Source organism: Callithrix jacchus, chromosome 2, assembly GCF_049354715.1.
Source record: "Callithrix jacchus isolate 240 chromosome 2, calJac240_pri, whole genome shotgun sequence".
NCBI lineage: Eukaryota > Metazoa > Chordata > Mammalia > Primates > Cebidae > Callithrix > Callithrix jacchus.
This window is the reverse complement of record NC_133503.1, coordinates 193043033-193062247: the sequence shown is the minus strand read 5'-3', so window position 1 is coordinate 193062247 and position 19215 is coordinate 193043033. Positions and strand designations below refer to the sequence as shown.

The 19215-nt window shown below is 37.0% G+C and overlaps 1 non-coding gene across 1 annotated transcript; it reads left to right on the top strand.

Annotated features, from left to right (window-relative positions):
- Positions 1-11482: 11482 nt before the first annotated feature.
- Positions 11483-11644, top strand: LOC118151693 (U1 spliceosomal RNA). Its single transcript, XR_004740132.2, has one exon. It is a non-coding gene; the product is annotated as a U1 spliceosomal RNA (small nuclear RNA).
- Positions 11645-19215: the final 7571 nt, after the last annotated feature.

Genomic DNA, 19215 nt, shown 5'->3' with positions numbered 1-19215 from the left:
AGAAGGAAAATACTCAACACAATAAAAACCCATAGCTATTATCAGACTGAACAGGAAAAGTAAAAAGAAAAATTCTCTTAAGATCTGGAACAAGACAAGGATGTTCACTTTTGCCACTTTTATTTAGTAGAATACCAGAAGTTATAATCACCACTATTAGTAAGAAAAGAAAATGAAGGACATCCAAACTCAAATGGAGAAAGCAAAATTATCTTTGTTCGCAGATGACATTAACTTTTATAAAGAAAAACTTAAAGACTCCACCAAAAATTGTTATAACCAATAAAACAATTCAGTAAAGCTAAAGGATACAAAGTGACCATACAAAAACCAGTAATGTCTTACATATCTATAGTGATACAGTTCATCTCAACAAGATATTAAGACAGTAATTTTATTTGCAATACCCATGAAAAAGAGAAAAAAAAACCCCATAGGGGTATGTTTAACAAAATAAGTGAAAGATCTCTACAATGGAAACTGTAAAACATTGATTAAACAAATTGAACAGGATGTAAAAAAATGAAAAAATAATCTGTATTTATGGATTGGGAGAAATAATATTGTTAAGGTTTATACCGTCCTAGGAGATATACAGAATCAGTGTAGTCCCTATCAACAAAACAATGACATTTTCACAGAGAGAGAAAAGCATTATTAAAATATATGGAATCACAAAGTGTTCACACTAACCAAATCAATCTTAAGGAAAGAGAACAGAGCCATAGACATCACTCTATCTGACTTTAAAATATACTAGAAAACTATGGTAACCAAAAGAGCATTTCACTGACATAAAGATAGAAATATAGACCAATGTTACAGAACAGAGAATACAGAAACGAGTCCTCATACTTACAGCCAACTGATTTTCAACAATGTGTTTCAACACACATTAAAGAAAGGAGAGCATCTTCAATAAATGGTCCTGGGAAAATTGAATATCTGCATGCAGAAGAGTGAGACTAGACACCCACCTCTCACCCCCATATACAAATTAATTAAAAATGGGTTAAAGATCTAGAAATAGAAATATCATTTGACTCAGAAATCCCATTACTGGGTTTATATCCAAAGGATTATAAATTGTTCTATTATAAAGATACATGTACATGTATGTTCACTGTGGCACTGTTTACAATAACAAAGACTTAGAACCAACCCAAGTGCCCATCAGTGATAGACTGGATAAATAAAAGGTGGCACATATACACCATGGAATACTATGCAGCCATAAAAAAGGATAGTTGATGTCTTTTGCAGGGACACATGGATGAATCTGGAAACCATCATTCTCAGCAAACTGACATAAGAACAGAAAACCAAACACTGCATGTTCTCCCTCCTAAGTGAGTGTTGAACAATGAGAACACATGGACACAGGAAGGAGAACATCATATACTGGGGCCTGTTGGGGGATAGGAGGGCTAGGAGAGGGATAGCAGGGGGTGGGGAGATTGGGGAGTGATAACATTAGGAGAAATACCTAATGTATGTAGGTGACAGGATGTAGCAAACCACCACGGCATATGAATACATATGTAACAATCCTGTAAGAGCTGCACATGAACCCCAGAACTTAAAGTATAATTTTAAAAAAAGGAAAAAATGGGTTAAAGAGTTAAATATGAGACTCAAAATGAGAAATCTACTAGAAGAAAACACAAGGGACACACCTCATGACACTTTTCTGGGCAAGGATTTTGTTAGACATAAAAGCACAGGCAACAATGGCAAAAATGAATAAATGAGGTAACATCAATGTAAAAAATTCTGCACAACCAAAGAAAAAATCAACAGAATGAAAAGATGACCTACAGAATGGGTAAGAATATATGCAAACTACAGATCTGATAAAGGATGAGACGTACATAAAATAAAATAAGGAAGTTATATCCAATATATATGTGAAACCTAATCAGCTCTATAGAAAAAAACTGAATAGTCTGATACTATTAAACACAATAGATGTTGAGGATGCAGAGAAAAGGGACCACTCCAATTATTATGACCTCTAAAGACCTACACTTGTATGTTTACAACAGAACTATTCATAATAGCAAAAATATGGAGACAACTTAAGTGTCCATAAACAGGTGATTGGAAAAGAAAATGTTATATATAGTCGTATCTCCTATATTTAGGTGATAACTACACTAGAAGCTCAGACCTTACCATTGTACAATATATCCATGTGAGAAAACCTGCACCTAGATCACCTGAATCTATAATTTATTAAATAAAATTAGATTAAACAATAAAAAAAATAAGGAACCTGGAATACTTTTCTTAAAAGAAGACATACAAATGGTCAACAGATATATGAAAAAAATGTTTAACATCATTAATCACCAGGGAAATGAACATTAAAATTACAATAAGACATCAGGTCACACCTCTCAGAATGACTATTATCAAAAACATAAATAATAATAACTGTTGACAAGGATGTGGAGTAAAAGGAAACTGCATGCTGTTGGTGGGAATTTAAATTAGTACTGTCATTAAGGAAAACTGTAAGGAGTTATTTTTTCACAAACTATAAAATAGAATTACCGTATTGAGGGAATGCATTCTCTTCCCAGGTCCAGAAGGGGGCGTAGTCTCAAGGGCAAGAACTTCCCAATGCCGCCTCCCCTCTCTCCATCCACCGTCTTTGTTTAAATTTTCAAGGGCGCAGGAAAAGGTCAACAGTTCATCACTCCAGTGGAAGTTTAAAGGTACTCTTTTCATTGGCCAGGGGGCTTGAAGAATGTGGGACTTCCTCTCCGGTTAAAAGTCCCCTTCTTCCACACCCCTTTGCACTCCATGTTTGGATCCCCTTCCACGATCTTCATGGAAACTGCTCTCTCTCCAGGATTTCTCCCTCTGCGGTCCCCTTCCAGAATCCTAGTGGAAGCTGCTTTCCCCTCTTGGATTCCATGTTTCTGGATTCTCTCACTCAGTGTGAGAGGAGCTTTCCTTCTTGGTTTTCCCCCTCTAGGAACGCTTCTTACTCAGTGTGAGAGTGGCTTTTCCTTCTTCTCAATCAGTGTGAGGATTAGCTGTTTCTCCCCCCGCCCCCGTCTTTTTATTCCTCTCTCTTTCTCTCGGCCTAAATAAATCACTTTTCTGCAAAAACCCTTTGGGTCTGATATTTTCTTATGAGCGCACAGCGCTGTGATCCCTCTCACATTCTTGGGTGAGTGAGAGACCAAGAGCCTGGAAAAAAAATACTCTCAGGGGAGCTGAGTGCTTCCCTGAACCCCAAAACCCAGAAACAATATGATTCCACAATCCCACGGATGGTTTTTACCCAAAACATTTGAAATAATTATGTTGAAGATATGTCTGCACTTCCGTATTCATTGTATTGACAATAACCAAGTTATGAAATCAATTTAAATGTCCACCCATAGATGAATGGGTAAAGAAAATGTGGTGTGTGGTACATGATTAAATACTATGCAGTCTAACAAATGAAGAAATTTTGTCCTTGTGACAACATGGATGGAACTGGAGAACATGAGGCTACATCAAATAAGCCAGGAAGAGATAGACCGATACCGTGAGTTCTTGCTTTATGTGGAATCTAAAACACTCAAAAAGCAGCAGAGAGTAGAATGGTGGTGACTAGAGGCTGGAGAGTGGGGGAAATGTGGAAATTGTGGTCAAAGGGTACAAAGCCACAATTAGGAGGAATACCTACATATTCCGACATATATACATATATAAGTATACCATATAAGATGTGGTCTTCCCATGTGTCTATGATGGAGAGAAGAGGTGAATATCATAAAGGCAATATGTGCCTCAGCCGTTTCCTGGACATGAGTTTTGTTTGTTTTTGCCCCCTACTCAGAGTCAGAGCACAACCTCTTCAAAGAAGACATTCCAGAATTTTATCCAACCCATTGTGTCCAGCTCATGTCTAAGACAGCTAGATGTATACATATTGGAACATATATACATTCCTCCTGTCTAAACATATATATATATATATGCGTACACATTTATATATACACTACATATATATACGTTGACAGGAAGAATGTGTATATATTTTATATATACTATCTGTGTCTACATATATTATATAGCCTTTATCCTCTTCACTTTCTTTTTTTTTTTGAGACGGAGTTTCACTCTTGTTACCCAGGCTGGAGTGCAATGGCGCGATCTCGGCTCACCGCAACCTCCACCTCCTGGGTTCAGGCAATTCTCCTGCCTCAGCCTCCCGAGTAGCTGGGATTACAGGCATGTGCCACCACGCCCAGATAATTTTTTTTTTTTTTTTTTGTATTTTTAGTAGAGACGGAGTTTCACCATGTTGACCAGGATGGTCTCGATCTCTTGACCTCGTGATCCACCCCCCTCGGCCTCCCAAAGTGCTGGGATTACAGGCTTGAGCCACTGCGCCCGGCCTCCTCTTCATTTTCAACTAACCCAAGTAGAAAACTATTTTAAAAGCATGGGAGAGAGACTACGACTGCTGCTGCAAACCTCCTTCCACCGGCTCTGGAGGAAGTATATATACACGTATATATTCGACGTATTGCACAGCGTGGTGGATTTACACAGTGTGTAAATAATGCATTGTACAATTTAAAAATCTCTGGGGTTAAATTTCAAATTATCTCACTAGGAAAAACGGTAAGTGTTTGAGGCAATGAACATATTAGTCAGCTTGATTTAATTATTCCACATTGTATCCATGAATCGTAACATCACTTTGTATCCCACAAATATACAAAGCTATAACTTGTCAATTTATCATTAAAAACTGCTAATAACATACAACAAATGTAAATATGTATTAAATTGAATAGAAATAAATACACATAAATGCAAATGAGCACATGAAATATAAATAATGGTTGACGGATTCTGTCAATGTGAACTTCTTGATTGTGATATTGTAACAGAGTTATTCAGCCCATTACTACTAAGAAACTTTGTAAGGTGTACAAAGGATCTCTGTACTATGTCTTTAACTGCATGTGAATCTTGATTTTCTCTAAATACAAAGTATTTTTTAAAATCCACTTAAAGCTTTCAGTGTACACATTTATATCCAATCCTCATACCTCTCAGTCTTAATGAGTTTTCTGAACTGCGTGTTTATAGTTTCATATATTTATGCTTCTTCTACATGAGAATGTACATATTAACAATTTGTGTTGTTGATTTATGTATTTTTCAACTCCAAGTAAAAATGCAGTATGATACAGTCTTCATGTTCAATTTTGCTAAGCATGTTTTTTATATTTGTGCATTTATATTTGCTTATTTAATTATAGATTAATTTATATGTACCTTTAATTTACATATCTGTTTAGTTTGTTGCTGATTTCTGAAATATTACAAACAATGCTGCAATAAAAAGCCTAGATTTTCTCCATGCAGAGGTCAATCACACTCAAAGTGCCAATAATTGTATGTGTGAGGTTATAGTTGACAGATTTTAGCCTCAGAATTTTCAGTATATAAGTAATATCTGCCATCATGTCTCTTGAGTATCTTTTGCATCTACTATACTGTGGAACACTGATGTCTTACACATTTATTCCACAGAATAGTAGAGACTGGCTCCTGTGTCTACATCTAAAATGGAATTTCATTTAAAAGCAAATGAAACTGTGATACTTTGATTTCGGTGTCAGTCAGGGTAGTACCAGGACTACTAAATTGCAGAATTTAATATTGCAGTTGTTACCTTCTGTTATAGAAGAACAGATTTAATCATTTTGAGTAAGCCCCGTCTTTCTCAAGAGACTGGCATGCAGAAAATATCAACTCACTCAAGTGAAGAGATTGCTGTTGAGGTAAAGTACTTAGAAAACTATTCTTATAAAAGTGCACAGTACATTAAGTAGAGCTCTGGCTATAAACAATCCTGAAATTAGAAAGCAGATTGGGCTGGGCGCGGTGGCTCACGCCTGTAATCCTAGCACTTTGGGAGGCCGAGGCCGGTGGATCACGAGGTCAAGAGATCGAGACCATCCTGGTCAACATGGTGAAACCCCGTCTCTACTAAAAATACAAAAAATTAGCTGGGCATGGTGGCACGTGCCTGTAATCCCAGCAACTCAGGAAGCTGAGGCAGGAGAATGCCTGAACCCAGGAAGCGGAGTTTGCGGTGAGCCGAGATCACACCATTGCACTCCAGCCTGGGTAACAAGAGCAAAACTCTGTCTTAAAAAAAAAAGAAAGCAGATTGAAGAAAGTGCAAGCTTGACATTATTCTTTTGTATTATCAGGTAAGCTGAGGTTTAGTTAATGCCATTTAGTACTAATTTGTAATAATTGTACATGTAGTGTACTGAAAGTACACTTTATCCTCATCACTTTCAGCTTACCCAGGTAGAACGCTAGTTTAAAATCATGGGAGAGAGATTGCCATTGCTGCTGAAAACCTGACACTGGCTTTGGAGGAAGTGCATGGGGTACAGGTATCCTGCTCTCTTGTGTTAAAGCGACACTCACTTTCTCAAAGGAAGGTACCCATTCCCCCAAAATATCAAACTTCTTACTGGATAGGATGGTGAGAGATTACAGTTAAATAAAAACTCAAATTCAGAATTAGATGCTCAAATTAAATTTAGCTAGAATTTCTTTTTATTTTGAAAACCATTAGTTAGAATTTCCTTAATGTAGATTTCATGTTTGGTAGTATTCTTACGTGTTTGAAGGCTCAAGAAAATAACCTACTCAAATATTCATATCTTCCTTCATTTAGCATCTAGAAGACCAAACTCTTTCACATATAAACAAAACTAAATAAATTTCCTAAATCAGTTTTCATAGAATGTCTTAAAGAATTTAGTCATGTGGCTTTGTTAATACATATTTTGGATATAATGTTGAATTTGGTAGGTTAGGGTTTGATATGCTACCATAACAAATAAACTCTGACACGCAATTGCTTAAATCTACAAGTTTATTTACTACATATACCAATTTCCCACTGGGTACAGAATCCCCTTCCAAATCATTAATCAGACTCTCTTTGTCTTGGCTCCATCATTTTAATATTTGGCATCGAGGGTCAAGAGAGAACTGGAGGCATGTGCATAGGACGTTAATTACTTTGGCCCGGAAGTAACACGTGGCGTTACAGTCAACAGCTATAGGTTGCAGTGAGGCATGCAGCCTCGCGGCAGTGCAAGGCAATGAAAAGATGTGGTCTTTCCATGTGTCTATGATGGAAAGAAGAGTTGAATATCATCAAGGCAATATGTACCTCAACCATTTCCTGGACATCAATTATTTTTTTCCCTTTTTTCTCCTACTCAGAGTCAGAGGTCAGAGCACACCCTCTTCTTTGAAGACATTCCAGAGCTTTATCGAATTCATTGTGTCCAGCTTGTCGTCTAAGACGAGCTCTTGCTGTAGTCTCCATCATATCTCAATTAACAACTTCTGGTGTATACATATGTTAGTTAAAAAGATATGGGCCGTGCACAGTGGCTCACGCCTGTAATCCCAGCACTTTGGGAGGCCAAGGTGGGCAGATCACAAGGTCAAGACATCGAGACTATCCTGGCCAACATGGTGAAGACCCGTCACTACTAAAAATACAAAAATTAGCTGGGCATGTTGGCACATGCCTATAGTCCCAGCTACAGGGTAGGCTGATGCAGGAGAAGCACTTGAACCAGGGAGGCAGAGTTTGCAGTGAGCCGAGATGGCACCACTGCATCCAGCCTGGAGACAGAGGGAGACTATGCCTAAAAAAAAAAAAAAAAGATACATCTTCTAAATACACACACACACATGAATGTTATAAGTAGAACAGATAACAAATTAAGGTCTTTCTTTTGAACTGAAGAAATAAAGAAAACACAAACAGTTGGTTGCATGTATGAATTTTGCAATGTCATGGAGCAGAGACTTAGAAGTCTTTCTACCCTGAGGGTGGCTAGTTCTAGTTGTGATTTAACTTTGAGATTCTTTTAGTCTTACTTTCTTTTCCTTCTGGGAGCATGTTTCCCTCAGGGAGGTTCTATTTACTTCCCTTTATTTTCCTTGGCAAAATTTGTTGTGGATGTTCGTGAATGCATTTCTTAGCCTCTTGCTTTAGGAAAAGCGTGTCCAATTTTGTTTTGATTCTTGAGCAAAGCGGTACTGAAATTTCATGGGTAATGCATTTCTAGCAAATGAATGGTTCCTGTCTATTTTACTCTAGTAAATTCCACTTACAAGTGTATAAATGAAAATTATTTTTAGACTAAGTTAGCTATTTATTTGTTTTCTCCTCTCATTTCCATTTTTTTCATATTTTGGCATTGTCTGTATTGAGCAAGAAATGGGAAGAATATCTGTCTTTAATTTGAGCCTGGCTCTGAGTTATTTTACCCACCATAGAGGTTCAGATAAACACCATATTCTTAATTTAGCTTTTTGGTTCAATTTCAATTTAATGAAATGTCTTACTGGATTTTTTAATCACTTAAAGCCTTTAACAATATCCCATTTGAGGTCATTTTGTGCCCAAGAGAGTTAACGTCAGCATCTCTCATGACTGAAATTCTAGTATATGTTGTATTATATTACATACTTTATCCATTTTTTAAAATGACAGAAATCTAGATCTGACATTGGCAGTTCACTAGGACACAACAAATCACCAACTACTAGGGATGTAATAGAAAGCTTTTTGTCAATATCTGGATGATTGGAATAGGTGAAACCAACTGTCTTAACACAGGGAAATGAGCAATGCTTGAGGTGACAGATACTGCAATTATCCTGATTTGATCATTACACATTGTATGCTTCTATCAAAATACCACATGTATCCCATAAATATGTACAACTGTTAGGTAGCAATAATCATTAAAAACAAAAAATTAAAAGGTAAAGATCCTTTAGAAAGCCAATGTTTGTTATTAGAATACATTCAAATATTTAATAACAAATTAAAGATTTTAATTTCCCAATAAAATACAAAATACAAAATTATAAATAATCTATTCTAAATCAAACTTGAAGCTATTATTTGAGGAGCTGAAAACAGGTAAAATAAACTCTTCCTCTGATCGTAATTCAACTTCCATTTTTGTAATTCTTTGTATCTAAATTCCCAAGAGTACAAGGTTGCATATCCTGAAGGCGTTGTTGTGCTTTCCTGCACTGATTAGATGCTGCTTGTTTAATGAACTCTGATAACAGCACTCAAATAGTTCACAGACTGATCATTTTTTCTTGTATATATGACAAGCAAGAGGCAGTGATTTCTGTGAACTGCCTGTCAACTTAGTATAGAAGAAAAGCTTAAATATGTAAACATTCATGTGACTTCTCTGTGCCTATTTGAATTTAAAGCATTTGAAGTTAATCAAACTATTTTATTTTTGTTAGCGTCATCAGCTACTTAGGCCCTTGTGATACGACCCTAAAGGAAAAATGCTTTCTCATTGGTTTACTCACTCATGACACTAATGTCCTCTCTAACTCTGCTCACTTGCTATTACTGTAAAAGTAGTTCATAAGCAAAATTTGGGATCTTTACTTTATTTATTTATTTATTTTGAGACGGAGTTTCGCTCTTGTTACCCAGGCTGGAGTGCAATGGCGTGATCTCGGCTCACTGCAACTTCCGCCTCCTGGGTTCAGGCAATTCTCCTGCCTCAGCCTCCTGAGTAGCTGGGATTACAGGCACGCACCACCATGCCCAGCTAATTTTTTGTATCTTTAGTAGAGACGGGGTTTCACCATGTTGACCAAAATGGTCTCGAGCTCTTGATCTCCTGATCCACCTGCCTCAGCCTCCCAAAGTGCTGGGATTACAGTCTTGAGCCACCACGCCCGGCCTATTTTTTTCATATATTCACAATATGTTTGATATACTTGCAGGGAACTTATGGACTCTGTGATGTTCATAATGTGCCAACTTTTGGTGCCCTTGCACCCAGTGTTGGGAACTCCAACACCAGAAATTATGTCAGCATACAAACAACCATACAGAGACTCTCTGCACATTTATGAAGTGTTTTTTTTTTTTTGGCTTAAAACTATATTTATTTATTTAATTTATTTATTTAACTTTAGGTGCACATTATATCTGGCATTTCTCCCCATGTTATCCCTCCCTCCCCTCCCAGCCTCCCCACCCCTACTTCCCCCAGTGTGTGATGCTCCTCTTCCTGAGTGGTATTCCATGGTGTATATATACCACATTTTCTTTGTCCATTCTATCATTGATGGGTATTTGGGTTGGTTTCAGGTCTTTGCTATTGTACACAGGGCTGCAATGAACATATGTGTGCATGTGTCTTAATAGTAGAAAGATTTATAGTTCTTTGTGTATATACCCAGTAACGGGATTGCTGGGTCAAATGGAATTTCTTTTTCTAGGGATCTTTACCTTCTTTATTAGTTAAGTGAAATATAATTAGCACAACCAATGTAATTTTCTATTCCTCCAAAATATATAAAATTTCAAATTGAAAAGAAGTATATTTGTCAATAACAATTGATTTAATAGCTCGAAATATACATACTTTAAACAGAAACCAAGATGTCAAGAGATATTTTTACCTTGTATGTGTTTGACGTTCTTATTTTTTTGACCCATTTACTATTCAGAGCATTGCAAATTACCATTATTTTTCGACATAAGAATTTTTGCTGAAAAATTTGTGAATAATATGAAAATCTAAGTAATTCTCAGTATCTTTTATGTATAAAAGATACCTTGCCTATAAAAATCTAAGTCATATTTTTAGAAGGACTTAAGGATGAATAATTAACTGAGTAATAATCAGTTTGACTTTCACTAAAATTTTTAGTAAAGGGAATTGCAGTCTCCCTAGGTTTTTCTCCAGTGTGGGCTCTCTGAGCAGGTCACACATGTGGAATGGAACAGAGAGCAGGCGCATGCTGCTACTGCTTTGAGATCCCTGTCATCCATCTCTCTGTCAACAAGCAGGAACGAGATTGAAGAAACTATCTGGCAGAGACAAGTTCTGTAACAGTAGACCTCTGTGTATGATTCTGGTCAGTGGAGTTTAATGTCTGCATTAAAAGAGTTGGTAACAGGTATTCAAAGCTTCCCCAGCAGTATGCGAAATTGACATTGATGAGGACCGGATGACTCAAATGAACAAAGCTTGAGCAATACTAAAATGTGAAATTCTGGCAATACGACTGTGAGATTTTGCTCTATGCACAACTGGATGTTTCATCAGAATAATAATTTGAGATGTCCCTATAGATTAGTGAATATAATATGGTGAAATTTAGCTTACTTTTTATAACACTGCTTAAAGAGAAAAATTCAAAGGTTTTGTAGATAATTTAATACAGTCTCTAATTTTATTAGAAACTTCAGATGTGTCATGCAATGAATTCTGTATCTCCTCAAAGTTCATATGCTGAACTTTTAATTCCTAGTATTTCAGAGTCTCTATCTCCTAGAACCTCAGAATGTGACTATGTTTGGGGATAAGGCCTTTAAAGAGGTGAGTAGGGTGAAGTGAGGTGACAAGAGTTGGGTTCTATACTTACCTGGCAGGGGAGATACCATGATCGAAGGTGGCTTTCCCAGGGCAAAGCTTATCCATTGCGCCGCGGATGTGCTGATCCCTGCGATTTCCCCAAATGTGAGAAACTCGACTGCATAATTTGTGGTAGTGGGGGACTGCGTTCAAGCTTTCTCCTGTTAAAAAATACTTAAAAAAAAAAAAGTGTTGGGTTCTAATCCAACAGGACTGGTGTCCTTAGTAAAAGAGGAAGAAACACTAGGAATGCCGGTGCACAGAGGAGAGGCCAAGTCAGGACATAGAGAGAAGGTGGCCATCTTGCAAGCCCAGAGAGAGCCCTTAAGAGAAACCAATCTTGCTGGCACCTCGATCTTGGACTCCCTGCATCCAGAACTATGACAAAATAAACTGCTGTTGTTTAAGGCACCCAGTTAGTGATATTTTGTTATGGCAACTCTAGCAAACCAATGCAAGAGGACTTATGCTTTCCTTAAACTTCTAACAATTTGATTTGCTTTTAATTTCATTTACTATATGTAAACATGCTTTCAGAATTTCAGACTTCGTTAGAATGTTTAATTCCTTTCTACAAAACATGTGACTCTCTCAATTATCGTATATTTTTCTATACTTAGTGAAGCAATTTTTTTTTTATTATTCCCATTTTAGTTTCCACATTTCAAAGCTGGTTATGTACTGCAAGTCATACTTTTATGTATAAAAGATACCTTGCCTGTAACCTTCTCCAAGGTTTCCTTCAGGTTTCTTAATGAAAGGGAGGATTTCAATTCATTTCTTTGTTGTGCTTCATAGATTTCAATTAATTGAAATAGTGGCTTTGACAGAAACACTAGCAACTTTTTTTTTGTAAAAATAAATGTAATCTTAAAATACATATGTGTTAAATGTTTTAATGTTTGATCTCTTTGAAATAATCATAACCAGGAAGACAATTATAATGAAGACACCCAAATACAGAATTATTTTATATTTTGCATCCCTTACTCGAGGGGATTTAAGGAAAGACAGCACAGTTATAAGACATTACTTCAGAGAATTGATTTTTTTTTAAGACTTACATGTGATAGGCTACAAATTATCTACGGGCCAGAAAGTGAAAACCAGTCAAGCTTGGTTATTATAAATTTAATCATAATCACCTCCAATGTTCAATATTTTGAAATTAGTTAAAAGAAAAATTATTATTATCTTTGAAAATAGCTGTTATTGGAAATGTAGTTTGTGTAAATATATATTATATATATGTCTCATGTTCCTGTATCCCTTAACATTATCCTATGCATTTCACAACAAACTTCATATTCAAGCTACTACTCAAAAATGTGCTTTCTTTTCTTACAAAATTCCTTAGTGAGGCTGTGAAAAATGGTGGGACTTTTTAATGATGCTGTTGTTCCTGTTAATACTTATGCCATTTTCTTCCTCTAGAAGACGGCAACTGTGTGCCTGTTGAGAGACTTGACTCTGTAATTTCAGCAATCCCTGGAGAACAAAGTAATCTAAATTTTGAAGTACAAGTTTTGAAATATTTTTGAGGCCAGTTCCTTCTGTGTGGAAAGAATAAACACATCAAATGTTATTCCACTTGGTGAGATAAAAGAAATTCAGTCTAATCACAAGAATATCATCTTGATGAAATAAGAGTGGTAATTATGATAACATCTTTATCTTGTGTATAGGATGAAGTCTTATTGTAAAAATCATTTCAAATAACTTTAATGATTATTCATAGTAACTTTATCAGCATGTTAAATAATACTCTACAATATTATAGAAATGAAAAATATTTTAGTTTTTTGCATTATTAAAATATTCCTTCATATATTCATATATTTCAGCCACAGATGTTTCATATCTGCACATATAAGTGATAGAGCCACATTTTACTAAAATTACATCTTTTTAAATTGATGGTTTTGCTTTTAAAAATAACCCATTTCTAAGAACTCCCTTCCTATTTACTATAATTTAGCTTACTCTTAAAAATGTTTTTATCATATACTCAATAAAATACACACTGGCAAAAGTAAAAAAAATCAACTTTTTAGAAAACAAAAAAGTTAAGTATGTTTGATACTCACAGTTTTTTCTTAGTAATTTATCTCTTTTATGAATTCAAAAATCCAGAGATTTATAGTGTTCTAAAATTACCCTATAAACAGTACTTTTATCAGTGTTTTGAATATGCCTTAAACATGGTTTCTTTCTTCTTTTTTTTTAAATTTTTTATTGCATTTTAGGTTTGGGGGTACATGTGCAGAACATGCAAGACAGTTGCATAGGTACACACAAGGCAGTGTGTTTTGCTTCCTTTCTCCCCTTCACCCACATTTGACATTTCTCCCCAGGCTATCCCTCCCCAGCTCCCACCCACCACTGGACCTCCCCTTTTCCCCCTAATAGACCCCAGTGTTTAGTATTCCCCTCCCTGTGTCCATGTGTTCTCGTTTTTCTTCACCCGCCTATGAGTGAGAATATGCGGTATTTCATTTTCTGTTCTTGTGTCAGTTTGCTGAGAATGATGTTCTCCAGATTCATCCATGTCCCTACAAACGACATGAACGCATCATTTCTGATTGCTGCAAAATATTCCATGGTGTATATGTGCCACATTTTCCCAATCCAGTCTATCATCAATGGGCACTTGGGTTGGTTCCAGGTCTTTGCTATTGTAAACAGTGCTGCAATGAACATTCGTGTGCACATGTCCTTATAGTAGAACAATTTATAGTCCTTTGGATATATACCCAGTAATAGGATTGCTGGGTCAAATGGAATTTCTATTTCTAAGGCATTGAGGAATCACCACACTGTCTTCCACAATGGTTGGACTAATTTACACTCCCACCAACAGTGTAAAAGTGTTCTGTTTTCTCCACATCCTCTCCAGCATCTGTTGTCTCCAGATTTTTTAATGATCGCCATTCTAACTGGCGTGAGATGGTATCTCAATGCGGTTTTGATTTGTATCTCTCTAATGACCAGTGATCATGAGCATTTTTTCATATGATTGTTGGCCTCATATATGTCTTCTTTTGTAAAGTGTCTGTTCATATTCTTTGCCCACTTTTGAATGGGCTTGTTTGTTTTTTTCCTGTAAATCTATTTGAGTTCTTTGTAAATTCTGGATATCAGCCCTTTGTCAGATGGGTAAACTGCAAAAATTTTTTCCCATTCTGTTGGTTGCCGATCCACTCTAGTGACTGTTTCTTTTGCCGTGCAGAAGCTGTGGAGTTTCATTAGGTCCCATTTGTCTATTTTGGCTTTTGTTGCCAATGCTTTTGGTGTTTTGTTCATGAAGTCCTTGCCTACTTCTATGTCCTGAATGGTTTCGCCTAGATTTTCTTCTAGGATTTTTATGGTGCCAGGTCTTATGTTTAAGTCTTTAATCTATCTGGAGTTAATTTTAGTGTAAGGTGTCAGGAAGGGGTCCAGTTTCTGCTTTCTGCACATGGCTAGCCAGTTTTCTCAACACCATTTATTAAACAGGGAATCCTTTCCCCATTGCTTGTTTTTGTCAGGTTTATCAAAGATTGTATGGTTGTAGATATGTTGTGTTGCCTCTGGTGCCTCTGTTTTGTTCCATTGGTCTATATCTCTGTTTTGGTACCAGTACCATGCTGTTTTGATTACTGTAGCCTTGTAGTATAGTTGAAAATTCGGTAGTGTGATGCCCCCTGCTGCGTTCTTTTTGCTTAGAATTGACTTGGCTATACGGGCTCTCTTTTGGTTCCGTATGAAGTTCATGGTGGTTTTTTCCAGTTCTGTGAAGAAAGTCAATGGTAGCTTGATGAGGATAGTGTTGATTCTGTAAATTACTTTGGGCAGTATAGCCATTTTCACGATATTAATTCTTCCTAACCATGAACATGGAATGTTTCCCCATCTGTTTATGTCCTCTCTTATTTTGTTGAGCAGTGGTTTGTAGTTTTCCTTGAAGAGGTCCCTTACATTTCTTGTGAGTTGTATTCCTAGGTATTTTATTATTTTTGTAGCAATTGTGAATTGCAGTTTGTTCTTGATTTCGCTTTCTTTAAGTCTGTTATTGGTGTAGACGAATGCTTGTGATTTTTGCACATTGATTTTATATCCTGAGACTTTGCTGAAGTTGCTTATCAGTTTCAGGAGTTTTTGGGCTGAGGCAATGGGGTCTTCTAGGTATACTATCATGTCGTCTGCAAATAGAGACAATTTGGCTTCCACCTTTCCTATTTGAATGCCCTTTTTTTTTTCTTGCCTGATTGCTCTGGCTAGAACTTCCAGTACTATATTGAATGGGAGTGGTGAAAGAGGGCATCCTTGTCTAGTGCCGGATTTCAAAGGGAATGCTTCCAGTTTTTGCCCATTCAGTATGATATTGGCTGTTGGTTTGTCGTAAATAGCTTTTATTACTTTGAGATACGTTTTATCGATACCGAGTTTATTGAGGATTTTTAGTATAAAGGGCTGGTGAATTTTGTGGCATGCCTTCTCTGCGTCAATTGAGATAATCATGTGGTTTTTGTTTTCGGTTCTGTTTATGTGGTGAATTACGTTGATAGACTTGCGTATGTTGAGCCAGCCTTGCATCCCCGGGATGAATCCTACTTGACCATGATGGATAAGTTCTTTGATTTGCTATTGCAATCGGCTTCCAATATTTTATTGAAGACTTTTGCATCTATGTTCATCATGGATATTGGCCTGAAGTTTTCTTTTCTTGTTGGGTCTCTGCTGGGTTTTGTTATCAGGATGATGTTGGTCTCATAAAATGATTTGGGAAGGATTCCCTCTTTTTGGATTATTTGGAATAGTTTCAGGAGGAATGGTACCAGCTCCTCTTTGTGTGTCTTGTAGAACTTGGCTGTGAACCCGTCTGGACCTGGGCTTTTATTGTGTGGTAGGCTCTTAATTGCTGCCTCGACTTCTGCCCTTGTTATTGGTCTATTCATAGTTTCAGCTTCCTCCTGGTTTAGGCTTGGGAGGACACAGGAGTCCAGGAATTTATCCATTTCTTCCAGGTTTACTTGTTTATGTGCATAGAGTTGTTCGTAATATTCTCTGATGATGGTTTGAATTTCTGTGGAATCTGTTGTGATTTCCCCTTTATCATTTTTGATTGCATCTATTTGGCTGTTCTCTCTTTTCTTTTTAATCAATCTGGCTAGTGGTCTGTCTATTTTGTTGATCTTTCCTAAAAACCAGCTCTTGGATTTATTGATTTTTTGAAGGGTTTTTCGTGTCTCAATCTCCTTCAGTTCAGCTCTGATCTTCGTTATTTCTTGTCTTCTGCTATGTTTTGAGTTTTTTTGATCTTGCTCCTTTAGCTCTTTCAATTTTGACGATAGGGTGTCAATTTTGGATCTCTCCATTCTCCTCATATAGGCACTTACTGGTATATATTTTCTTCTAGAGACTGCTTTAAATGTGTCCCAGAGATTCTGGCATGTTGTGTCTTCATTCTCATTGGTTTCAAAGAACTCCTTTCTTTCTGCCTTCATTTCATTGTTTATCCAGTCAAAATTCAAGAGCCAGTTGTTCAGTTTCCATGAAGCTGTGCAGTTCTGGGTTGGTTTCTGAATTTTCAGTTCTAACTTGATTGCACTATGGTCTGAGAGACTGTTTGTTATAATTTCAGTTGTTTTGCATTTGCTGAGGAGTGCTTTACTTCCAATTATGTGGTCAATTTTAGAGTACGTGTGATGTGGTGCTGAGAAGAATGTATATTCTGTGGATTTGGGGTGGAGAGTTCTGTAAATGTCTATCAGGTTTGCTTATTCCAGATCTGAGTTCAAGCCCTGGATATCCTTGTTGATTTTCTGTCTGGTTGATCTGTCTAATATTGACAGTGGAGTGTTAAAGTCTTCCACTATTATTGTGTGGGAGTCTAAGTCTCTTTGTAAGTCATCAAGAACTTGCCTTATGTATCTGGGTGCTCCTGCATTGGGTCCATATATATTTAGGATCGTTAGCTCTTCTTGTTGTATCAATCCTTTTACCATTATGTAATGGCCTTCTTTGTCTCTTTTGATCTTTGTTGCCTTAAAGTCTATTTTATCAGAGATGAGAATCACAACTCCAGCTTTTTTTGCTCTCCATTTTCTTGGAAAATCTTCCTCCATCCCTTTATTTTGAGCCTTTGTGTATCCTTGCATGTGAGATGGGTTTCCTGGATACAGCACACTTATGGATTTTGGTTTTTTATTCAATTTGCCAGTCTGTGTCTTTTGATTGGTGCATTTAGTTCATTTTCATTTAGGGTTAATATTGTTATGTGTGAATTTGATACTGCCATTTTGATGCTGGCTGGCTGTTTTTCCCGTTAGTTGATGTAGATTCTTCATTATGTTGATGCTCTTTAGCATTTAGTGTGATTTTGGAATGGCTGGTACTGGTTGTTCCTTTCTATGTGTAGTGCCTCTTTCAGGAACTCTTGTAAAGCAGGGCTGGTGGTGACAAAATCTCTGAGTACTTGCTTGTTCACAAAGGATTTTATTTTTTCTTCACTTCTGAAGCTCAGTTTGGCTGGATATGAAATTCTGGGTTGGAAGTTCTTTTCTTTCAGGATGTTGAATATTGGCCCCCACTGCCTTCTGGCTTGTAGAGTTTCTGCCGAGAGATCTCCTGTGAGTCTGATGGGCTTCTCTTTGTGGGTGACCTGACCTTTCTCTCTGGCTGCCCTTAGTGTTTTCTCCTTTATTTCAACCCTGGTGAATGTGACAATTATGTGCCTTTGGGTTGCTCTTCTTGCAGAATATCTTTGTGGTGTTCTCTGTATTTCCTGGGTTTGAGTGTTGGCCTGCCTTGCTAGGTGGGGGAAATTTTCCTGGATAATATCCTGAAGAGTATTTTACAGCTTGGATTCATTCTCTTCATCACATTCTGGTACACCTATCAAACGTAGGTTGGTCTCTTCACATAGTCCCATATTTCTTGGAGACTTTGTTCATTCCTTTTTGCACTTTTTTCTCTAATCTTGGTTTCTCGTTTTATTTCATTGAGTTGATCTTCGACTTCTTATATTCTTTCTTCTGCTTGGTCAGTTCGGCTGTTGAAACTTGTGCATGCTTTGCAAAGTTATCATATTGTGTTTTTCAGCTCCTTCAATTCATTCATATTCCTCTCTAAGTTATCCATTCTTGTTATCATTTCTTCGAATCTTTTTTCAAATCTGTTTTCAATGTTCTTAGTTTCTTTGCATTGATTTAAAATATGTTTTTTAGCTCACAAAAGTTTCTCATTATCCACCTTCTGAAGTTTAATTCTGTCATTTCATCACAGTCATTCTCTGTCCAGCTTTGTTCCCTTGCTGGTGAGGAATTTTGGTCCTTTGTAGGAGGCAAGGTGTTCTGGTTTCAGGTGTTTTCCTTCTTTGTGCGCTGGTTTCTTCCCATCTTTGTGGATTTATCCACCTGTCGTCTGAGTAGTTGCTAACTTTTTGATTGGGTCTCTGAGTGGACTCCCAGATTGTTGATGATGAAGTATTTCTGTTACTTGGTTTTTCTTCTACCAGTCTAGCCCCTCCACTGTACGACTGCTGAGGTCCACTCCAGGCCCTGCTTGTCTGGTGTGCACCTATAGTGGCTCGAAACAGTGACGGATGCTACCAGTTTCTTTTCCTGCTATCTTTGTCCCAGAATGATGCCTGCCAAATGTCAGTCTTCTGGATATAGAGGGGTCAGGGAGCTGCTTGAGGAGACAGTCTGTACTTTATAGGAGCTCAAGTGCTGATCTGTGAGCTCTGTTGTTC